The following is a 23,524-nucleotide window of genomic DNA, read 5'->3' as shown; positions in this document are numbered from 1 at the left end:
CACACAGTTGCTTTTGATCGCAACTTCGCGTTCGATATCGCCTTGAATGAAGCATTTTCACACCTTTTGTGTGTGTGTGGGGGGGGGGGGGGGTGAACTGAAATAGCCATGTGGAAGATCATTCGGTGTGGTTCACAGCCCTACCCTTCTTAAGACCGAAACCCATATAGTTTCTGAACGCCCGCGCCCGCGAAGATGTGCAGATTACTTTGGGGAGGCTACTTCAAGGTCACCCATAATAACGTGATTTAAATCCTGCGATCTCATTAGCCATGCGACGATCAAGGGCAATCAAAATTTAACTATCGAGCCGTTCAGATCTGGAATTTGTGAACGCAATCTCCAGATACAACGGCCTCCATTTGGCTCTTAGCCAATGTTGGGCAAGGTGCAATGACGTTACCAAACAATGACGAACTGAGAAACATATTTACTCAACAGAGAAACTGAGTTGACGAAAGCAGCCTGTTCTATTTGCAAGCTTACTAAAAGCTGTAAGTCAGCTTATTTCATAATATCTGATCCTTGCTTCAAAATCTTTAAACATAGAGTATTACTTCAACGAGAATGTTCATTCCCGTAGAAATCGTGCTCACGAACGCCAAATATGAACATAAACTTTCAGATGGGTTTACGCCTTAATAAGAAAAGGGCTGTGAATTGCACCGAATGATCTTAGAGATGGTTGTTTTAGTTCAAGATGCGATATTAATGTGGAACACTCCCCTTAATCATTCCAATAAGAATCATGCGACCAAATGCCTGTCAATGATCAAAGTTTAAAGGTCAACTACAAGCCTTAATGACAACGGGATCTCGGCCCCAAGACATCAACAGCTTGTCTATAATTTATTATGTTTCTGGGTTTTGGCTTAAGGCCAGAAGCTCACCGCCGTTTTAGTTGTTTTTATGTTGAAAATTTAATCGTTGACATAGAGTCGTTCATACGTGCTCTCATTGCGCTGCCTACAATCATGCAAGAGACCCTCTGCATGCCAAAAACTTAGCCATCCCTTGTTAAAGTGATCCTGAAACGTTTTCCCCTGCCTTCCACGCGCAGCTGCACCCCTGTTCCTGAGAACAGAACTCTGCTCATCGAGTGCTTTCCCCAAACTCATGGCTGTTGTCGTTGATCTTTTGGTTGCAGTGACTAACGGCACATCCTCGATCGTGCGAGTTCCTTCCTGAAGACTTAAACGGAGTGAAACATGCACTTAAAATGCCTGAGAAGCTCATGACCGATTCTGAGAAGTAATGCAAATATTTCATGGATTCACATGTATGAGTATTATACATATACCGCAATAATTTACCCCGAATCGCGAATTTGAAAAGGCTGAGACCACATGACCGACGCCTGAGAAGTCTGTGTAGTTAGTTCTTGCCTATGAGGCGAAAACTCAGTAACTGATATTGGCATTTAATTCGACATCAAACACGACATAGCTATTTAAACCATTTTATGGTTGGTTTAGGCAGCCTTTATTTGGGACGTTTGGTGAAATAGCCAATGCATTATATCTTTCGTAAGACAAATAAGGCACTCGTTGGTAATAAAACTGTAGGCGGCCTGGTAAGCATTTCAAATCATGACTAATTTTTCAGTCAGACAGCGTGAAAAAGACAATTTTACGAACATAACATCAAACTCCGTTCACGGATACACCTGGCATTCTCCTGAAATGGGGGAGGGTACGCTAAGCCTTCCGACACATCCACGCGCAAAAGTTGTTTCAGAAAGGTGTTCACCATCGTCCAATATATCAAAACGAATCAAGCCGATTACGTTAAAGGAGGCGCAGGCGAACGCTTGATGGACCAATGCATGCCTAAGACAAGCAGTTTCCCGAAATTATTCATCGGTGGTACGGTGTTAGGGGGGACAATTTGGTAGTCGATTAAGTAGCAGGCGTCCAACTTGCTTAACATACCAATAAGTAGTGGTTTCAAAACAACATGCGACAAAGCAGTCAGACGATCAGTTCGCCCCCAGTTGGGCAGATGGTAGCCGCCATTGAGAGGCGGGCAGCCAGACAAAGATCCGGACACCTCAAGGGACTTTTTGCAGCCTGCTTCAAAGGAGCAGAGTTACGCCGTCATTCAACCCTCTTTTCCCGAGTAGCGATGACGCGTTGATATCTACGGCGTGGTGTCGTTATGGTATCGTTATGAAAGTAACCATAAGTGCATGTGAGTGAAGCAAACAATGGTGCTGCAGCCTGGTGGTGACATAATTATCAAGCTTCGAGCCGTGCGGGACCGATTTATAGAGTTTGTAAACTCTCCGGGATACTACTTGAATAATTATAAATGCCATGAACGACACAGGACACAAATTGCTGTGTATCGTGCAAATACATGGTAGTAGACAATGCGTTCTTTGTTATACCAAATATGACTTTCAGTCCAGCCACAAAATACTTTCTTAGTACGTCTCTTGCCATGGGAAGCAGTAGTCAGCTGGACGGGGAGTTAACGTCCGGCCTTACCGACTCAGCTGCCTGCTGGTGCCGCGAGCAGGCATAAACATCAGACATGCGCTGGACCCACTGGATGAAAGTTAGAATGCGAAGTTAGATTTCGCCTAAACGGCGGTGCTGTCGGCTTTACACTGAGCCAACTACCGCCTGGGTAGCGGGATCACGGCTTCAGACCATTCACTACAACAGGGTTTACGGTCTGCCAGAAATAGACAATGTGATTCAGTGGATGTCCCAAGCGGCTCTGGTTACCGGAGCAGCGGCCTTATTCGGTGAGACTGAAATCGCCCGCTTCGTGCCTGTGGTGTACGCTGGCTGCTGTTGTGGCATATGCCTGCTGCTGCTGTTACGTGCGCTGGCTGCTGTAGGGATATCCACATCGAGCGCTATCAAAGTCGTCCCAGAAAGTGTACCGAAAATGAAACCAACCGCTCACAGGATATTTAGATTGCTACTAACCACATCTTATAATAAAGGCTGGCAAGGAAGGGCACCAAACATGTCAGAACATATTGGTATCAAGAGGCGAATACATAATTTAGTTGTATTAAACAGGGCAACCAAATGCACTTAGTTGTACCACTATACTGTACCTCGATACATACACCGTCGTAAGGTCAATACTAAGTATTCGCCGAAAATGTGGGTGCCATGGCACTTATGGACCTGCCTTTTCCATGTTTTCACACCTATATTTAATACCAACTACATGGGACTAAGGATTTTTTAAAGGTCAATCATGTCTGTATTCAGTGAGTGGGAGGTGGAGGACAACTTGGTGGTCACGAATCCGAGGTTGTTATGATCGTTCAGGTCTGAACGGCCTCGTCAAGATTTGAGCGGACTGCGAACGCGGAGGAGGAGCATTCACCCTCTTGTGATTAGCCATTTGCTACGAAAATCTTCAACGTTCCAGACAGTGCCACCCTGAACATAACTAAGCGCAAAAAAACATTGCAGTTTCCATCCGTGCAGCTACAACTCGAATCGCTCTCAACTGCACAAATGTCTAGGCATGATCAGAAGGCAATGCTGTTACCGGACTACCACGACCAGCTTCGCATTGACAAGCGAGTTGAATGAAGCTTTCGAATTGTGCAACAGTTCTCTCGAAAGGGCATGCCTGGATGAAACTGCCGGACGCTCGCCACCAACGATTCGTAAACGACGTTCCGCCCCCTCCCCCCCCCCCCCCCTAACAAAAACTTCCGATCACATTTCTGGCATCTTTTGTCATTTTCGTTCGCTAATACTCCGCCGGCGCCGATATATCATTCCAGCGCAGCCGCCACACATTTGGAAGTGACACAGGCGAATGGAGCCTACGCCTTTCAGACAAAAATTGTGTCCATCTAGTGCTTTTGTAAACTTGTTCAGGTCTACGAAGGTCTGTTCCGATCGCTCAGTTGGTTAGAGCGCCTGCCTTCCCATCCGCCCACTCGGTGTGGGGTGGGCTTGAGTTGCATTAGCCGCTCGCTATTTGACATTGACAGGTATGACCTGCAGCCGGTGGCACTGCCCGCGCTAGAGGCAAGGTGACGTCAGGAGGCAGGACGGATCGTTCCGAGCAGTACAGTGCGTTTAATTTCCGCCGCTTAGCTCTGCCTTTGAGCTGGACTTTCACAATAGTGTGGTAGAGTCAACACTCTGGAGGCATAGCTAAATTATGGCTACTTATCAAACAAGCGAATATAATTTTTAAAGTAACTCTAGAACAGCATCGCAAATAAATCGCATAGACAATAAACATAACGCTGAAAAACCCGCGAGGAGTGGGTGATCCGCACGAGTAAGTGTGACTGCTATGGTGAATGTCTCCGTCGCAGTGTGCGTCAATGCTGTGTCCTGTGTGACAACAAACTTATCTGCTTTTGCCAGACAAAAACGGTGCTGAGTGTTTCCAATGAGAAGTTAGGTGTCGTTTGCATTGATCGTGCTTTATGCTCTGATTTTAAGTGCGTTAGTTGCCGACATGACACCTGCCATATTTTTTTTTAGAATGAATACACGGGGTATCGAAACCGTTAAATAAGTAATACACACAAACGCAAACACACACACAATATTATATACATATATATATATATATATATATATATATATATATATATATATATATATCAACTTGCATTGCTCCGAAAGTCAACAGGGATGGTCCGTCTAATCCTCAGCAATGGCGTGATCTTTTTTTATCAATATCGACAAGAGCAGATGATGGAAACACGTGCACAGTTTTGTCGCCTGCACACAACGTCATCTGAGAGCGGAGTTCTGGCAGTCTGTGAACTCAGCATGCCCTGCTGCCGATCTCAGGTCTGCGCCTAGCCTGAACCGAAATGCGCTTGAGCTGGATTCAATTTAACGTGGGTTCGGGTGCCCAATTACAACTCTACCGAAAAACGGCGAAATAATACAGCATTATTGCAACATAACAACATATTCAGATTTCTACAGCGGCGTGCTCATTAGCAAACGTGTCGGCAATATACGTAATATAGACGTGCTAATCTTGCATAAAGCTTGTGGCACCAGCCCACCTCAGCGACGTTCATCTGCTTGACTGCGCCCATTACATATAAAGTTTTCATCTAAGCATGCATGAGTATATACCATGAACGCAATCCGGATAACATGAATGACCACCGATCTCCGACTTCCCTCACGCCGATGATGATTAGCAAACAGATGTGAGCCACCCTCGCCGCCGGACGCGCGCCGAGCGAGGTTATCGCGGTGGCTTGCCCAATCTGGCCGGGCCAATCTGTGCGGGAGCGCCCTCCCCCCCCCCCCCCCAACCGATCTCTCTCCGCCGGATCCACTGATTGGCCGCCAAGCCGGCTGGCCAGCGGGTCACCGCCTCCAGCGAGGGACGCGCTCTGCGCGAGGACAGCACGCTGAGGGCCCTCGGGGGCAATCCTAGTGACAGACTGCATTAAGGAGCAGTCATGTATTTCTGATGCGATGAAGTTCGTCTTTCCGGCTGGGGACATCACTAGGAATGATTTGCTGGGACGCGCCGACTGCGCATGCTTGCTGCCACCTGGTGGTGTGGCTTGGTTAGGGGCCTGCTCGGAACTTTTATCGGTCGGCGATGCCTTCAGCTTAACTAGATCTTGCTGCGACTGTCTCTCCATGCGTTAGAATAAATGAGGATCGACGGAATGCTTGCAGACCACACCACTTTTTCCTGTCTGAATCACGCGATCCATGACTGTTCTTATAGATCGAAGCCACAAAGCATGTATCGGATGACACATTTGGGACGAAAATAGCGAGCTTTAAACAATGACTTGCTTTGGAGCCAATGCCTCATCAAACATCCCAACCGAGAACAGATGCTGGTGGCGATCCTTTGCCTGTCTCGAAAAATAATTGCTGGTGCTGCATATTGCATCTCTGTTGGTTCCAACGATCAAGGCACCTTCATTTTGTTAATGGCTGTATCAATACGTCATATAATTTTGCTGCGCATTACGCTGGAAACAAACGCAGCCATTTAGTAGTAAGGCACCTACTAACTAGACGGTTCAGTAGCGCTGACCTGTGTCCCGTAGCAGTAGCTGGAAGAGCCTTCACAATCCAAGTCCTCCACCGATGTGGCTGGCGCCAGTGCCTCGGTCTCTGCCCCATCCGCCTCTCTTTGGTCCCCATCTTCTGCCTCCTCTTCCTCTTCCTCCTCCTCCAAAATGGTCTGCGCACAATAACGTTTTGTTACCATTGCACTCATCTCCGAGCTAGAAGGAGTACCTGAGCTGGCTCGTTTGGGTCTGAAGGCGCCAGAAAAAGGGGAACGTTATGCTGTGATTGTCATCGCCTTGACTTGTATAGACTTCGTAGGGCCAGAAATTTGATGAGATTTTTGAAGGGTTTCTACTATCTATGCATACATGCAAGTATATAAGTATATATATATGTATATATGTGTATGTATATATATATATATATGTATATATATATATGTGTGTGTATATATATGCATAGTTTTGTTTATACGTAGGCCATTGAAGAGAAAGGCATTTTTTTCTTGGATAACAACCGGTTGAGATTTTCCATAGTTCGAACGTTGCTTTTCACATCTTTTGGTACATTACAAAATGTCTCACCAAAAAACACGTGTCACGTGATACATTCTCAGTTTGACACTTTTGATAAGTCCTGTATTCATTCTCAAAAACAGTCGCAAAAAGCTCTTCGTCTCATGCCGGCAACCGCCACATTAAAAATCAGAGCTTAAAGCATAAGGATACAAACATCATACATTCTTATGCAATTACACTCACCACCGTTTCGACCATCCCCTAGCCGTGCAGACTGCGTCACTAACATCACCCTCCGTGATCTACACAATCAGCATAACAAACCACAACACTGGATGCTGATGATCTAATCTCCATGTGGATTTTCCAGTGTCATGTCTCTTGTCTGTGTGATTTATTAATTTGTGTCAGCGGTGTAATATAACATCTTCAATTGAGGGACCGCGCCCATGAACCTGACCCATCGTATTTCCCAGACTTCGTCCACTTTATTCTGTGGTTTTAAGTTGGACTTGAGATGAGAAAGAAAGGCTTTAAGTTTTTGGTTGTTCGGTATCATGAGTTTACAGTTACTGTTTGAGTTAACACCTTTAATGTACAAAAAGGGACTGATTGAACGACGTTGAGGCGCTAAACAACGATTTTATTGACGGTACTCAACATTTTGAGCAGTGCACATCCTCAAGGACTTATCTCTTGAGGATGAGCACAAGACAGCAGGTGGGCGTTAGTATCTTAGTAATGTTTCGTTATATTGTCATAGCTTACCAAAATATGAAACAAGGATTTTCTATCGTGTTTTGGTTCAAAGACGGATTATTTGATGGGGAAAAACTAGCCACTAATGGGCCACGACACCTCTCTGTCATAGCCGACAACGCACGCACCCACAACTGGTGCCGTCTCGCGGCTGCTCCAGGAGGCTGACAGCGATTCGGAGACTGTGGGAACGACAGCATGAGGCAGCAATTTTGAGCACCTGCTGGGCTCTTCCCGGAAGTACCAGCCACTGGAGTTAGGCAAGATACTTCATTGAATATTGTGATGACAATACTCCAGGACAGGACGGGTCAAAAGTTGATTGTCTCATTTTTCTACTTGTAATCAAACAATGGTGGGCAGGCGGGTTGGATCCAGAAGTGGGTTATGGTTAAGTCACCCACCTCCTTGGACCACTAATGAGGTTTTTGGTACAATTACGTGGATACCAAAATGTTATCGTGAAGAGGCTATTATTTCGGGACACCATAAGGTATGTTTTTAATGAGAATGTTTACGTCTTTCACTCTCGACAAAATTCCTGATCGACTCGTTCATCGCCGCTCGGCGAAGTGGCATAACAACATGCGTTTCGGGGAGACGTAACCTTTACTCTCCAAAGACATTCAGCTCCAGCTGGAGCCATAAAGGACCTTAAAAGGTTCATGTCTAAGACACCAAATTCCAAGGGCACCGCAATTTGGTACCTTCCCATTCACGAAATTCGGGTCGGTCCATCTGGCGAAGGGTCACCAAAACTTTTTATTTGGAGCATCATAACTTTGCTTCCAAGAGATAGCAAATTCAAACTGGTCACTTAAAGGCCACCGCATGTTCATTTTCAAAGGGCACTAAAATCAGGGCAACACAGCTTCTGCACTTTCCTACGTAACGAAATGGTCGGTCGGACTCCTTCCGCGAAGATACCGAACGCCTCCATTCCGTGCATCGGGCCTACATTTTCAAGAGCCGTCCAATTCTAGAGAGACGCCACGAAGGGTTCCAAAACCTCTCATTTCCTGTGGGGTTCAATTCTCGTAGCACACAATTGCTCCAAACTATTCCTTTCACTAGGATTCAACGGCGCCACCATGCGGTGATAAAGAAGCTCGTAACCGTCCTTAGGTCACTAGGTCTCGACGGGCCCTTTGGGCCCTGAGACGCCCACGACCAAGGGTGCAATCGGACAGAACGCAGGGCAGACCAGGTCAGGTCAGAACCTTGTCTTGTCCAACAAGACAATACAAAAGTGCACGTGTTCGCACTCACAATGAGACAGTAGCCTGTGTCAGTCGGAGGTCCCAGTACCGAATGAAGGGGTCCTCCACACCGATTTAACCAGGGGCTGAAGAGCAGAAGTGGGTGTCTCGGTGCCAATGGCCGAGCTCCCTGCGCCGGTAAGGGATCCTTTTTCATCAGTGACGCCCCCTGTGTCGATTCTGTGCCAGATGCCCAGGTTAGAGGGCTTGCCGCACCAGGGCTGGGAGCGATGCATGTTGTGTTCCTCTGGAGGCCTCGGCTAGCGGCTAAGTCCAGCGACTCAATTTTGGGTAATTTCGGCGACTTTGATTCCCTACTGTCTTTCCATCAGCAAGCTCCATTTGTTAACCGCGGTGCGCCTCTCTCATCTTGACCGGCTGCGCTGCTGACCAGAGTTCAGGTCAGCGCAGCCAATGGGAAAGGTTCGTCACCCCTTTGGCCCGCGTTTTTCATTTAAGGCTCTTGGAAGAAAGTTAGGAACCAATATACATAGTACATTGGACTACTCCTACCGCAATACCCATCAGCATTAGGCAGATTTTTGTGTAACGTATCAACACTAGCAGTTACATGTGTTCGTAATCGAACGAACACAGATTTTAAGGGCCGGGCTGAGGGGTGAGTAAAGTGACAAAACGCACATATGCAGCCAGTTATGCACATAAAAAGCTTGACGCGCAGGTAAGCCGTTCCACTTTGGCGTTTCGAAAACAGCTGTTATTTATTGAGATGATTATATGCTACACTTTTATAGCCAACGGTTGGAAACCTGAACAGGGAACCCACCCGTATTCCTAGCTGAAGACAGGCCATCGGAACCGCTTTCTGAGATACGCTAAACGTTGCTCATAAAAGAGACCTTTGGGGATAGGAGGGGGTAGCAGTCTAAAGGTACGTTAATAACTAACTAATGGCCCACAAAGAAATGCAAAGTTCCACCCCTGGTCCGTGTCAAATAAACACTAGTGAACAACGGGTACACGGCCGGTGACTTAGACAAATAGATATATCGCTTGATGATTGTTTAAACCACAGTCAAAAACCTTAAACCAATTCCATTCACAGCTCCTTCACGCTAACTATATGAACTCAGCGTACAGATGGGACGGAAAGGATTGAAAACTTCACTGTCCGGAAACGCAACAGGAGTAGACCTGAATATGCTTGGATTTCAGATATTTTACAAAAGTCACAAAACTAGAGATCTCTTGATGAAAAACACCCTAACCAAGACAGAGATGTAGAAACGCACCAATGTAGTAAACAGAATGTCTTGCCCCAAACAAAGTTTCCAGGATTCGGTCCGTGTGGTACATTGGTGCAACAGCATCTCTGTCCCGGTGCCTCACAATGCCTCTCACGGAAGGGGCACCAAGACTACGATACTCGTCTTACATGCCCAATGCTCACACAAAACACCGACGTTTTCAAATCTGCATTCGGATCACATATTTGGGACAACATCGCCAGTAAACCACACAGACAAAAAACATAATAATGATAAAACTAGGCGGGATTAGATTATTGACATCCAGTGTTGTGATTTGTTATGTAATTGGTGTAGGTCACATGTGTAATATCAATTATGCCTTCTGAACGGCTAGTGGATGATCTGTTTTTGCCAGGCAAAGACGGTGGTTTTTGCCAGTGCTATCAATGAGAAGTTTTTTGTTGTTTGTATGCTCATATCTTTAATCTGATCTTTAATGTGTCTGTTGCCGACATAACGTGATTCGCTTAGGCACACATAGGAAGTGGGTCGGTGATTCCTGACACATATGTAGTCGGTGTACCGTTTGCATGTCTAGCGTGCTTTAGTGCTCGCTTCTCGTTTGTTGAGTCACTTATTTTGCTATGATCGTGAGGTCGGATTTAGTGTTAGTCAATTCCATGCTATTAATATTATTATTAATCCTAATATAATCGTATTAATCTTGTATTGCTAATTTTTGTCTCTGCTCTGTCGGTTTTCGTTCTGTTTAGTCCTAGGTCTAGTCTGTCCATTTCCGAGGTTTCGTTGTTTTCACGTCAGCGTCCACGAGGAGTGGAGGCGCGGTGCTGGCGATGGGCGGTCATGAAATGTAGTGCACCTAAAACCTCGGTGTCTTCGACGTGGCGGCCGTCTACACATAGATCGCTACGAGCAGCACATGTTTATAAAGAGAAATCTCTCCATAAAACATGAGAAATGTTAAGCTGTAATGTCCTGTTACGAAACATCAACCGTATAACCATCCCCATGTTAAGGTGGCCTTGCAACATTGGTGAAGAACTTCTGAACTCATCCCTACTGTTGCAGGCTTTCCTCAACGCTCCAGCCTTATCGGAAAACATCCAATTAGCGATGAGGAGCCGACTATTCGGATTTCAGCCACGTCAAGATCCCATTATTGTCCGCCAGCGCCCGCAGCGGGTTTGATCATTCACACCGCCGGCGTTGGTGATATCTCAGCGCCCTTTTTGCCGGCCGAAATCCGGGCCGACCGGCTAGGTGATGAGCGGGTGCCGGCGAGTTCGGCTGGCGCTGATGCAGTCCAAAGCTGCGCCTATCCCGGCTCGAGCCGGCGCCGATCCCGACCTGACCCTGCGACGATCCCGGTCCGAGCCTGCGCCGATCCCGGTCCGAGCCTGCGCCGATCCCGGCTCGAGCCTGCGCCGATCTCGACCCGAGCCTGCGCCGATCCCGACCCGAGCCGGCGCCGATCCCGACCCGATCCGACGCCGATCCTGACGCGAGCCTGCGCCGATCCCAACCCGAGCCGACGCCGATCCCGATCCGGGCCGACGCCGATCCCGACCCGCGCCAACGCCGACCCTGACCCGAGACGGCGCCGATCCCGGTCCGAACCGGCGCCGGTCCCGATCCCAGCCTGCGCCGATCCCGACCCGAGCCGGCGCCGATCCCGGTCCGAGCCTGCGCCAATCCTGACCCGAGCCGGCGCCGGTCCCGACCCCAGCCTGCACCGATCCCGACCCCAGCCTGCGCCGATCCCGACCCGAGCAGGCACCGATTCCGGTCCGAGCCTGCGCCAATCCTGACCCGAGCAGGCGCCGGTCCCGACCCCAGCCTGCACCGATCCCGACTCCAGCCTGCGCCGATCCCGACCCCGGCCGGCGCCGGTCCCGGTCCGAGCCGGCGCCGGTCCCAACCCCAGCCTGCACCGATCCCGACCCCAGCCGGCGCCGGTCCCGGTCCGAGCCGGCGCCGGTCCCGACCCCAGCCGGCGCCGATCCCGACCCCAGCCGGCGCCGGTCCCGGTCCGAGCCGGCGTCGGTCCCGACCCCAGCCTGCACCGGTCCCGGTCCGAGCCGGCGCCGGTCCCGGTCCGAGCCGGCGCCGGTCCCGACCCCAGCCTGCACCGATCCCGACCCCAGCCGGCGCCGGTCCCGGTCCGAGCCGGCGCCGGTCCCGACCCCAGCCTGCGCCGATCCCGACCCCAGCCGGCGCCGGTCCCGGTCCGAGCCGGCGTCGGTCCCGACCCCAGCCTGCACCGGTCCCGCTCCGAGCCGGCGCCGGTCCCGGTCCGAGCCGGCGTCGGTCCCGGTCCGAGCCGGCGCCGGTCCCGGTCCGAGCCGGCGCCGGTCTCGACCCAGGCTGATGTCGATCGGCGCCGGGGCGGGCGGCTCGTTGGCCCCGGCGCTGCCCACAGACGGGCCGGCACGCCGCCACCGGCTCTGATGAATCGGACGCGCTGGAGCCGGCTGGGCGCCGCTGCCGACGCCAGCTTGCAGGCGCCGCCATAACAAATTACCGCCGCGATTGTACGGTGCCGGGCGCACGGCCAGAGTGTGAAGCGGATGTGTAGAAACTGCTGTTTCGAGATACATGCTGTCCCACCAAGCTTTTATTGCTCTACACAGGGTTTTCTTGTTCTAAAGATTTCTCACCTCCAGATCACTTAGGGCTAAAAATTTAAAATCCTTCATGAGAGCGCCTATATCTTTCTTCATGTCCGGCCAAACAGCATCGCTAATCCAGCATTCGTGGTGGGCATATAAGTCTGTAAATAAGTGGTCACATAAAGGCTCGAATATCATGTCCTGTCAAGCAGAATATGAACCTTTGCTGCCATTGCCCGTATCTCTGTTCAAATATTCATAGGTTCTCAGCAATCTATCAGTATCCGACCATCTATAATCTAATCGTGTGCTTTCATGGCGTGAAATGTTGGCGGTGAAGGCCATTAATCAGGCTTGCCCTGGGCCCTCAACTAGCGCTAAGTCTCACTCAGCTGTGCGAGCCCGTAAACTTTGGTCCAGCTGGGGGATGATCGATGTTTGGATACCCACATGGGACCCGGTGCCGTGCGGTGACGACGACTCCGGAAAGGATCACGTGCTGTGGCCCGATCGGCCACAGCGCGTGATCTATTTCATAGATCTATTTACGATCCATTTCAGCTGCGGCCGGCGGCAGCGTGAGGCCCGGTTTAGTGCGTCCCCCGCGAGACAGGCAGCACGACAGGGTCCAACACCCGAAGGTCATAGTCGGATATAGTACAAACCCGCGCATGTGCCGTCCTCATCTCACGCACCCATCGAAGAGCAAAGCGGACAGGCGGACGAGACAAGCGTGACGCATGCGCTTAATATACTGGAAACCAGCTGCAATTTGAAAATCGCTGCCCTTAAAGAAAATGCTCAACATTTTCATCGGGGTTTCAAATGAAATAGCCATCTTGAAGACCCTTCGACGCAATTCACAACCCTGCCCTTTTAAGGATCAAAACCCCTCCAGTTTCTGAGCTACACGCCAGCGAAAGTGAGAAAATTTTGGGGTGAGAGTATTTTAAGGTCGCCTTGGCATATATGTCGTCATAATACCATCACTCAAAGTGTGCCATTCTATATGTCACACGGCGATCAATGCCGATAAAAACATAATGGTTGAGTCGTTTATATTTGGCGTTCGTAAGCACGATTTAAAAAAAGCTGTCATTTGGCCCCCAATCAATATTGTGCAGTGTACTATGACGTAATCAAGCAATGACATATCGAGGAGCATATTCACTTAACAGAGAAAATGTGCTGTCCAGAGCAGTCTTTTCTACTTTAAGGCATATCTACAGTTAAAAGTGAGCTTGTTCCATCATCTCAGATGTTTGCTTCAATATCTTCCGATGTGAAACGTTCCCTTTACCACTCTCTGCGCACTGAACTATCTTTTTATTTCGACCACTGCTGATCATCACTCGTCACTTGCGTATGTCGTGTCGTTGCATACAAAACAGCAGGGACGATCCACCCTAGGCTGCCTTGAGCCCCCGAGCGCCCGCGCCATCTCGGTGTGCATGCCACCCGCTTCAATGTCCTGACTAAAACCTTTTGTAAAGGATCACGATCTTGAGCAGACTTTCGCCGAACATTGTGTCCTTCGGGCTCCAGGGCGCTCGTTGTTCCATTCGGCGTTCAACTCTATCCGATCAATAGCCTTTTAAACTGTCTACGCGTTCACGATGACCGGATGCCCTGAAGCACACCAACTGCCGCTACGCCAGAGAGGGCAGCGTTCGCAGTCAGCGCCTAAATTCTTTAAAGTGGTCAACATTTCCTCCCTGCCCGTTAACTTGCCTCAGCACGGAAGTCTGAATCGCCTTACGGCTTCCTGCATGCGTGATCGATCTGGCTAAGTGTCTCCCATCGGTAAAATTATGGAATTGGTTATTACTCGGGAATAATTTGTTGTCGGGGAGAACACAAACTTCAACCTACAAATTCCGCCACGAAACACGAGACATAGCAAGCTTGACAGCTCCATCGGACGTCCCCGGCAGTTATTACCACAAGCTGGTTATTACGCCTTAATTGAAGCAGGACCCACTCCACTACATGCCTGAGTCTATGGGGCCGATCGAAACGAAGCCTTCGCAAATCGACGCGCGGCATGGTCAATAACCTATCGTTACTAGAACATGGTGACATTAGTCACATCAGAGGTCACCAACAAGGCCCTAAACCGACAACAATCACTGCGGGTCAGGTCAAAGGTCACCAAAAGCACCAAAAACCAACACGAATCAACTCGCAGACAACCTCACATCCTCAGTTTATTCGACACGTTGGTACAAAACCTACCCCATCGATACATTATGGCCGATGCCTAATCCCATCTAGAAAATGATGTTCATAGGTCAGGTCAAAGGTCACCAAAACCGCCAGAAACTATCAAAATTGGGTGCAAACAACCCCATGCTCCGAGTCTATGGGACCGATTGGCACAAAACCTCGTGCTTTGATGGGCCATGGTTAACAATAAATTCTGTCCAGAAAAGCGTGGTGTTGGTTTAGGTCAAGGGTCACCAAAAAGCCACAAATCGGCGAAATCCGTTTGCAAAGAACCCATGCCACAAGCCGCTGGGAATGATCTTTACAAAAACTTCACCAGCCGACGCGCCATAGACGATTTGCTATACTTGTTTAGACCATCACGACCTTAGGTCAGATGGAAGGTCACAAGAACGCTGAAACCACCACAATTGGCAGCGGACAACCCTATGATCCGAGCCTACCGGAACGACTAGCACAAAATATTCACTACTCGATGCGGCATGATCGATATTCTAACGTTACAGTAAAATTGTGACATCGGGTCGGGTCAAAAACCGCCAAAAACGCCCCAAACCAAACTTGGCTGCAGACAACCCAGGCTTAGAGCGCATGGGACAGATCGGCATGAAACCTGTAATAACTGATGCGCCCTGATCGATAGGTCATCCTTCGAAAAAGCGATGGTCTTAGTCAAATGCCATAAAACTTAAATCCAAAAAACCGTGAAATGTCATCCCCAAAAAAACACAAAAAATAGTTCTATGATAGCTTCACCTGACCCAGGGTCAGCATGTTCTAGAAATGATAAGCTACCAACCATGGTGCATCGATTGGGAAAGGTTTTCGCCGACCTGACCCATGGACTCGGAGCATGATGTTATCTGCAAACTGTTATTGGGGCAGTTTTGTGACCTTTTTGTGACCGGACCGAGGGTTATCATTTTTAAAAGAACAAGCTATCGACCAAGACGCATCGATTGGTTAAGGTTTTGTGTTGAGCAGGTCCACAGGCCCGGAGCATGCGATAGGGGGGGGGGGGGGGGGGCGATGGAGTGAGTGAGGCGACTGCAGAGTGATTTTTATCGGTTTCGGGCGTTTAAAAAAACCGTACTTTGATGCTCCTCAAGAAGTAAATGCCCTGGGCATCCCTATGGTGACGTCACCTCTGGATTGCTCGACTTAGTCCCGATTGTGTCTCGACCTCCCTCGCGTAACTCAACAAGGAGTGAGAGAGGCAGGGTTGAGGAGACATTATGTCGTGCCTATCGACACCCGCACTTCCTTGCTCGCCACCATGAAACTAAAATTTTTCATGCGCTTGCTTTCTCCCAGCATGGGTCTGACATAACGTCTTGAGCACACCGATGGGCCGAAAAGTTTATGCAATACATGGTGCGAGAGTTGAACGGCTATTTCCCCGTATACGACTGCCTGAACTAAATCACGGAATCTTACCTCCAACGTTTGGTTGGTGATAATATTTAAACGGCGCAAAAGCAGAACCAGATACATTGCAAAAAGTTTATCGTCCTGAATCCCATGGTACGCCAAAATTGGCAGGGATCCCACGCAGCCGGCAAATGACATTGGCAAGGGCCCGCTGAATATCAACGCTGGGAGCTCCCCTCTCCTCGTCTTTAATTAATCCACTCAGATTCCATGCATTCGGCGCCCAATCATGCTCACTCCAAGCATACAGTTTAGTGAGGAGAGATGGGATTAAAACCATCAATTTTTCATATGCAAATGCGCCAGCCAGGCGTTCTAAAAAAGATGTGAATGGACGGGAGTGTGAAAGTCCACCAGTTAAATTGAGGAGCTTCTTTGCCCGCATTCACCCATCAGACCCTGCTCCACCCAATGTTTATGTTGGGTTCGGCGGGGCTGGGGAAGTTCTTGGCCGCGGCCGGTTTGCTCCCTGCCCCACGCACCGCCGGGGGGCACCACCGATCCTGGATGGGTGATGTGGAAAGTGAAACGTTCCAAAATTTGTGCCTACACAAACACATTTCACATATGACTATTCCGGCACATCGTCAGAGCATAAAACGGAAAGTCAACGGACAGAGGCGGATCCATACAAATTACATGCAAGAGACACATACACACAAATTATAGACACATGCATACAGTGCTTGACTACATACGCACATGCGTACCTAGCGCGACTTAAGTAATCGCATCATCATGTCATCTGGCAGGTAACACTGTAGGCGTCGATGGTTGTGCCATAAATTGAACAAGCTCACTTACTAACATTGTCGTCACCATCTACTATCTTTCATAGGCTACATGAAACGCGCAGAGGGGATAGAAGTTTGCTCCACCCCTTGCCCGATTGCACGGCCCCATCGAAAAAAAATACATCAACACAGCTTCAGCATACAATTCTTACCTTATCAAAGCTCCCTGTCACTGGATTTCGGAGGGAATCCATCGAACGATTCCCGGTAGCGGCCGCCTCTTGCTGCCCAGCAAGAGGCTCCTCGCTAGAGCACTCTGTACTGGTATCCACCTCCAATCTCTCCTGGGTAATGGGATAAGCATTCCAGCATTAGCACATATAGATGCATACGATCAACATTTTAGACGCACGTTAACAAGTCTCTGAACGAGATGGTACTTCGGTGATTGCATACCTGAACGAGATGGTTCTTCGGTGATTGCATACCTGAACGAGATGGTACTTCGGTGATTGCATACCTGAACGAGATGGTACTTCGGTGATTGCATACCTGAACGAGATGGTACTTCGGTGATTGCATACCTGAACGAGATGGTACTTCGGTGATTGCATACCTGAACGAATCGTGCGGCCGCGAGCATTTACACTTATCCATACGAAAGCATGGATATACCTTATAGCAAGACATTAGCCAGAGGGGCAGCGAGAATGCCTCAGGACGGCTCAGTGCGGCTAGCACCACCATGCCATGTTTTCAAGACGAATAGTATGACCCGACCGCTCGGATTAACGCATGGGGCCTGTCCGCTGGATCCGACAAAATCCGCTGGGTAAAGACAAACTTGATTCCCGACCGCAGATCACGAAAAAACCACGCACTTTCCTGATCTTCAGAGCGTTATTGTCACTTATCGATGCGTTCGTCGCGCCTCGACGGCTATGAGAACAGCAAAGTTAGTCGTGTAAACTTTCGATACGTTTCATAGCAACATGCCGCATGGCGAGCGAGATAGAAAGATCGGAGAAGTTGCGACGGATGGCGTCAATAGACGGCTCGAATAGGTTCCTCTGCGCAATAAGTGTCAAAACTGACGATGATTAGGGGCTTAGAGGCATCGCTGTTAAGCCCACAGACGCGCAAAGCGTAGCGAACAGGCTCCAGTGCTTATGGAGGATACTGTTGGCAACGTGGGCGGTTTTGGCGGGCTTTTATGATACGTAGTTCAGAGTTTTCATTTTTGGAGACCTGGAAAGTCATTTAATAATTCTTACTTAAGGGGAGAATTCAATCTTTTTTGTTCTTTGCACTAATTGTTGATCAGACGCGTCTGTTTGATTTGAGATGCCGGTTTTCTCGACATCCTTCTCAGCATGCCCAAATTTCGCATCCGCTCCTGCGGAAGAAATCTCGTCGCATTCCCTGCCTCACACTATGAAGACAATACCTTTGATTTGCGTTTGTGCTTCGTCATGTTGTTCTGTAATGTAACAATACATTTGATAATGTGTGTGTTCTGGAATGTTGACAACGAACTTTTTTGTTACAATGCTTGCGTCACAAATGCACATGAATGGACATCAACCCACAGTGCGCTATCTACAGCTCAGCAACAATGGTATAATAATCGGCATGCCCTATCTTGCTTAAAAACTACACTCTTAATACAGTTCACGTTTTCCGCGGTAAACAGATAAGTCAAGTGAGTGCTATAAAATGCTGAGAGGCCAGAGATGCAAAACGTAAAACGTAAACGCAACAGCCAAAAAGCGTAATTCAGCTTTTATCCCTTTCCCATTTTTGTTGTTTGACTTTTTCCGTTTTACATGTTGTGCGGGAGCCGCCCTTAGTGAGTGCGCGGTACTGGCAGAGCCCATCAGCGCTGGCAGAGGATCTGAACGTGATCGGGCGCCCACCAAGCGTAGGGAAAGCCTACTCTGCGTGAGCGGCACGGAGAAACGCCAGTGCCCTTTTGTTAAGGCCGGTTGAAATCCAACACTGTAAGAGACAATCGCATTTGTATTGCCGCAACTGATGATTTTTTCGTGCCTTATTAACGCACTGAAATGCAAACGAGCCCATGAGCAGCGATACTGAGCGCTCTGAGCGCCATTTTGCATTCGCGTGCCATTAGTGAAACACTCGTGCATAAACAATAAACATACCGCAGACATGGCCGCTTCGGGGCGTATATGACACTTGTGTGGTTATCATTTCCTCTTATTCTTTACATATTTTGTCATGGATGTGCGGTCATATCTATAATGTATACCATATAGGCAGTGGTGTATGTGAAAAGGTGGGCACGGTTACGGTAATGCTCTAACTGCTAACTAGCCAAACTATCTCGTTAGCTTTCATTAGGGGAGTAGCGCGTATGCCAACTTTGAAAACAGTTAATGGATCAATTAACCTCCGCTAATTCGAAAGTAAGCAGAGCGGGTAGAGTAGTCGTAGTGAACGAGACCTTCCTTTCGAGGCGAGAAAAGACCAATAAGAGAACACATATGGGTTCTCCGTACGGATGACATGAAAAATCAAGATGAAACATCGAAAGCAATTCAAAACCAGTAGCGCAACGAAACTGTCTCCAAAGCGTTCAAGCATTTCGAAAGGAAAAGCACAGTTAACACAGTTGACCATCGTTCTTACGCCGGGATAGACAACCTCCGATGCGGCTAAGCTACCGTCAACCACAGTAACTCCTCCAAGGTCCTTGGCGGCACAAAGGCTCACATCGCGTGCCAAACCAATCCTGCGAGATGCGCGGGATGCGCAAGCCGAGGCACAGTAGCTGTCCCTTACTGACAAATCACGTCACGACTGGAGGGGCCAATAGGCGCGTGCCAAACCAATCCTGCGAGATGCGCGGGATGCGCAAGCCGAGGCGCAGTAGCTGTCCCTTACTGACAAATCACGTCACGACTGGAGGGGCCAATAGGCGCGTGCCAAACCAATCCTGCGAGATGCGCGGGATGCGCAAGCCGAGGCGCAGTAGCTGTCCCTTACTGACAAATCACGTCACGACTGGAGGGGCCAATAGGTGGCGTGCATTCAATGTTCATCTTTGGATAAATGAACTCGCTTTTTAAAGCACAATTTTCTCATTTTAAAGCACAAGCAGAGTACACAATTTTGCAGAAAACTTCCAGCATTGGATTCAGGATAACACAATTTACTTTGTTTTGCCGGTCATGTACATAATCCACGCGCTTCACCAAAGGAAAATTATTTAACTGATAATTCTCCATGTGGTAGTTGTTCGTGGAATTTCCTTTTGCATTATTCGATTTTTCTCACTTAAAATTTCTCTACTGGTACGCGTTTTCTTGCCCTTCGCCTGCTATGTCATGGCCATCAAAAGGCACAAATGAGTTGCATGTGTCTCCATGTCCCGTCTGTCATGCAAAGGTCATATTAACTTCCTTTCCACGATCTGTTTTTGGAGCTGCATTACAAGCTGTTAAAGCCAAGCTTCTTGAAGCTCGACGACCTTTTGCAGCCATCAATGTCGCACAACCCGGAAGAAGCAAGAATCTGGGCTCCATATATCATCTAGAGATGAATGCAGGAATGCAATTGTTATGTATGTCATGATGAATGGTGTGCTCGTGGCCATTCATTATTCGCACCACCGCCCTAGTGTGGTATGCTATCACGTACACAACGTTTTGGCCAGTTAATTCTCCAGATGTCATCAGGTGTTTTGGATTCCTGATAAGGAGTGGACGATGTGTGACTTTCAGCCATGTATGCGTCAAAATCCGAATTATCTCCCTCGAATTACTGGAATTCGAACCAGGCTCTTCTTGATTACGAGCACAGTGGTCTACTGACTAAGTAAACCGAGATAGACGATCATTCGGTGTTGGAACATGATATTACTTATCTACAGGATATTTGAAGTTTTTTCCGCAGAATTGGGTGCCTTATTGCACTGATGTCGGTATTTGGCTTACCAAGTGATTGTAAGCCAATGTTATGTGCCGTGCCTCCTTGATCTCCCTGAGTTCCCAGTGTTGCTCTCTGTCGATGATGGTTACTTCATCCCATGCTGGTCGCAGAGGGCCGTCTAACCGCGCATGTTCTACCACACCAGACTTCAGAGTCTCACTCCGGATGGTTGCCTCTCTGTACTCTTCAAGTCTGACCGACAGAGGGTGACTTGTCTCTTCTTCGTGAACCTGCCACACCTACATGGAATGTCGTATTTGCAGTTCTTCGTGTTCTCCTTAGGTGACGGTGATCTGACTTTGGCAAGTACTCTGCAGAGCCCCCCGCTGCTTCTAAAGACTATCCTGATGTTGTGTCGTTCGCAGATTATTCTGATCCCACCTGAAAAGTCCTTGTTGTAAGGCAATGATCCTTTCCCTGTTATTTTTTCCTTTGGCTGCCCTGCCTGTTGAGCATGCTCTTTGGGCTTGCGGTCTATGAACCCTTTCGGGCATCCATTTCTGCCGAACACCTCGGTTAGGTGGTTGATTTCCTTCCTCCTAGGCTGCGTCTTCACTACTAATGGTGTTTGTGAGATGCTGAAGGTATCTGACGACACATTTCTTGGCTGTCTCCGGGTGATGCGACCGGAAGTTTAGGCGGCAACCCGTTGCTGTTGGTTTCCGGCACACCGATGTCCTGGACCTACGGGTGGTTCTCTCGACTTGCATATTCAGGAACGGCCAGCAGGCTACTGTTGTTGCATTCCACAGTGAACTGGATGGATGGACGCAAGATGTTGATACGGTCTAGGAATGTCGTTACGTCTTCATTGTGTCGCTAGAGGACGAAGGCGTCGACAGCGCAACCCAGCTTTACTGCGGGTGTCAGTGGCGCGCCACTTGGGGGGGGGGGGGGGGGGGCAAGTCAGCATTGGGGGAGGGGCTAAGCTCCCTCACCCAATGGCAAAAGTATACAAAGTGACGTCCTTGAGCGTAAGGAGAGATAGATGGAAGGCAAACATTCCTGAGTATTTTTGTCGAGATAACACGTAACAATTAAGTGTAAAAATCGAAACTCGAAACAGCAAGGTCACAATATTGAGGGAGCGCAACTCCTTCATGCTATTATGATCAACGCGGATGGCACGTTCGCCCCATTTCTAAAGTACAAAATAAATATAGTGGTGCATTATGTAATGATGCAGCGAGCGGCCTCACCGTGCTATTTCGACACTTGTTAATCCTTACATTTACGACAAAGAGCTGGCCTCACCTGGTCCGAGGCTGGCTGACCAGCGTCTACGTGGCAGAGTGACGAGGTGTTGTAGCAGTCCTCCACTGAGCCATTTCGCTTAGCAAGACGCAAACTCTTCTTCCCAATTCTTCTCCATAGGCTTCTGAAATGCACATCGTTTGTTCTCATCGCTGCATAATCCCGTTGAAGACACGCCTGTTTTCAAAGGCCGGAAACATTTTTCATTAGGTCGTGCTCCGTTCTGGTGTTTGAAATAAAGATAGACCAATTCTGCCCGTGCGTTAAAGCCCGAAACACAGCTGAACTCATAAATTAACATAACAATGAAGTGGAAACCACGGAAGGTGAGACAGATGACTCTCAAGCAGGGGTGCAATGCAATGTAGAATCTCAAAATCTCAATGCCATATGAGCAGGTGTTTGGCGCACCAGAAAAACCTTTGATAGAGCAAGTGTGCTTGCTTTAATTGTGCTCGTACAAGCCTGATAAAACAACAATGCAAAACTATTTTTATTGATTAATTCGTTGATTGAAAAAATACGTACTCAAATAATTGAAACAAACATGGCAATACAGAGGTCATTGATTGAAAAGATCATTGAATGACTTAAACCTAATTTCTGGCACACACACAGGCGTGAAGTGGCAGCTACGGGTGGGCACACATTTAGAAGTGTCACGCAATAAGCGTATTTACACTTGAAAAATGGTTGCTCTCTTCCAGGAATATAACACAGCTTTTGAAGTGCAATAATGTCCCATTTGCATTTGTTTTCCGTGCTCCCCTCTAGCACTTTTGGAATGGCACGCTCTCAAAACTTTAAATGTTAAATTAGTTGGTAAGGGATTGGGCTTAAAGCCCAATGGGCGCATCGATTGCATTGGTCATTTGCGCCCATGGCAAGACAAGTAAACTGCGTCCCACCAAGGATGACTGTCAGCTGTTGAATGATAGCCACAATACTCATGGACGTAGCAAGAAATAACGTGGACCAGCACGAATAATCTGATCAACTATTTAATTTCCATGACGGCGTGAAGGGCGATGTACATACTTCATGTGAGAGGATGAAGCCAGCCAGAGCAGGCTTGATCTCCACCAACTAGTTTTGCAGCATCTGCAAAAAACATACACCACATCAGCAAATGCAGTAGGCTCCAACTTCTAGGAGGCACATGCAGTCATTTACAGCACTTCGGAAAATAGTGACGAGCTGAAAAGACTACAATGATGATGTCATTCCAATGCGTTGTACTTCAAAGGAGGGAGCTATCAGTAGCATATTGCTAGAGCCAGAGCAGAAACTCGCCTTTCCTTTCGCAGCAACAGAAAAACAATAGCATCTCTCCCCGCCACATAAGACACAGGCCCCATCAATACTGCAGCTAGACGGGCAGAAAACACAGTAAGCATTTATCTTAGTGGCGGTGGTCCCACGCTAACTGCTTACATCCGGAGAGAATGGTTTCAAAGATCTGGTCAGCTAACGTTGGTTCGTCCATTCCAGCCGCCTGATGCTACGCGTTCGTGCGACAGACTAGTTTAGCCAAGCTCGAACGGACTCA

The 23,524-nt window shown here is 48.5% G+C and overlaps 1 long non-coding RNA gene across 1 annotated transcript; it reads right to left on the bottom strand.

Moving 5' to 3' along the window:
• Nucleotides 1-6,034: 6,034 nt before the first annotated feature.
• Nucleotides 6,035-23,079, bottom strand: LOC119109113 (uncharacterized). The gene is made up of 4 exons (XR_005095394.1): nucleotides 23,014-23,079; nucleotides 21,976-22,099; nucleotides 16,980-17,111; nucleotides 6,035-6,171 (listed from the first exon to the last, which is right to left on the bottom strand). It is a non-coding gene; the product is annotated as an uncharacterized LOC119109113 (long non-coding RNA).
• Between the last annotated feature and the right edge of the window lie 445 nt (nucleotides 23,080-23,524).

This window comes from Pollicipes pollicipes, unplaced genomic scaffold, assembly GCF_011947565.3.
Source record: "Pollicipes pollicipes isolate AB1234 unplaced genomic scaffold, Ppol_2.1 Scaffold_7231;HRSCAF=8579_pilon_pilon_pilon, whole genome shotgun sequence".
Lineage (NCBI taxonomy): Eukaryota > Metazoa > Arthropoda > Thecostraca > Pollicipedomorpha > Pollicipedidae > Pollicipes > Pollicipes pollicipes.
The sequence above is the reverse complement of the archived record's forward strand: the minus strand, read 5'-3'. Positions and strand labels throughout refer to the sequence as shown.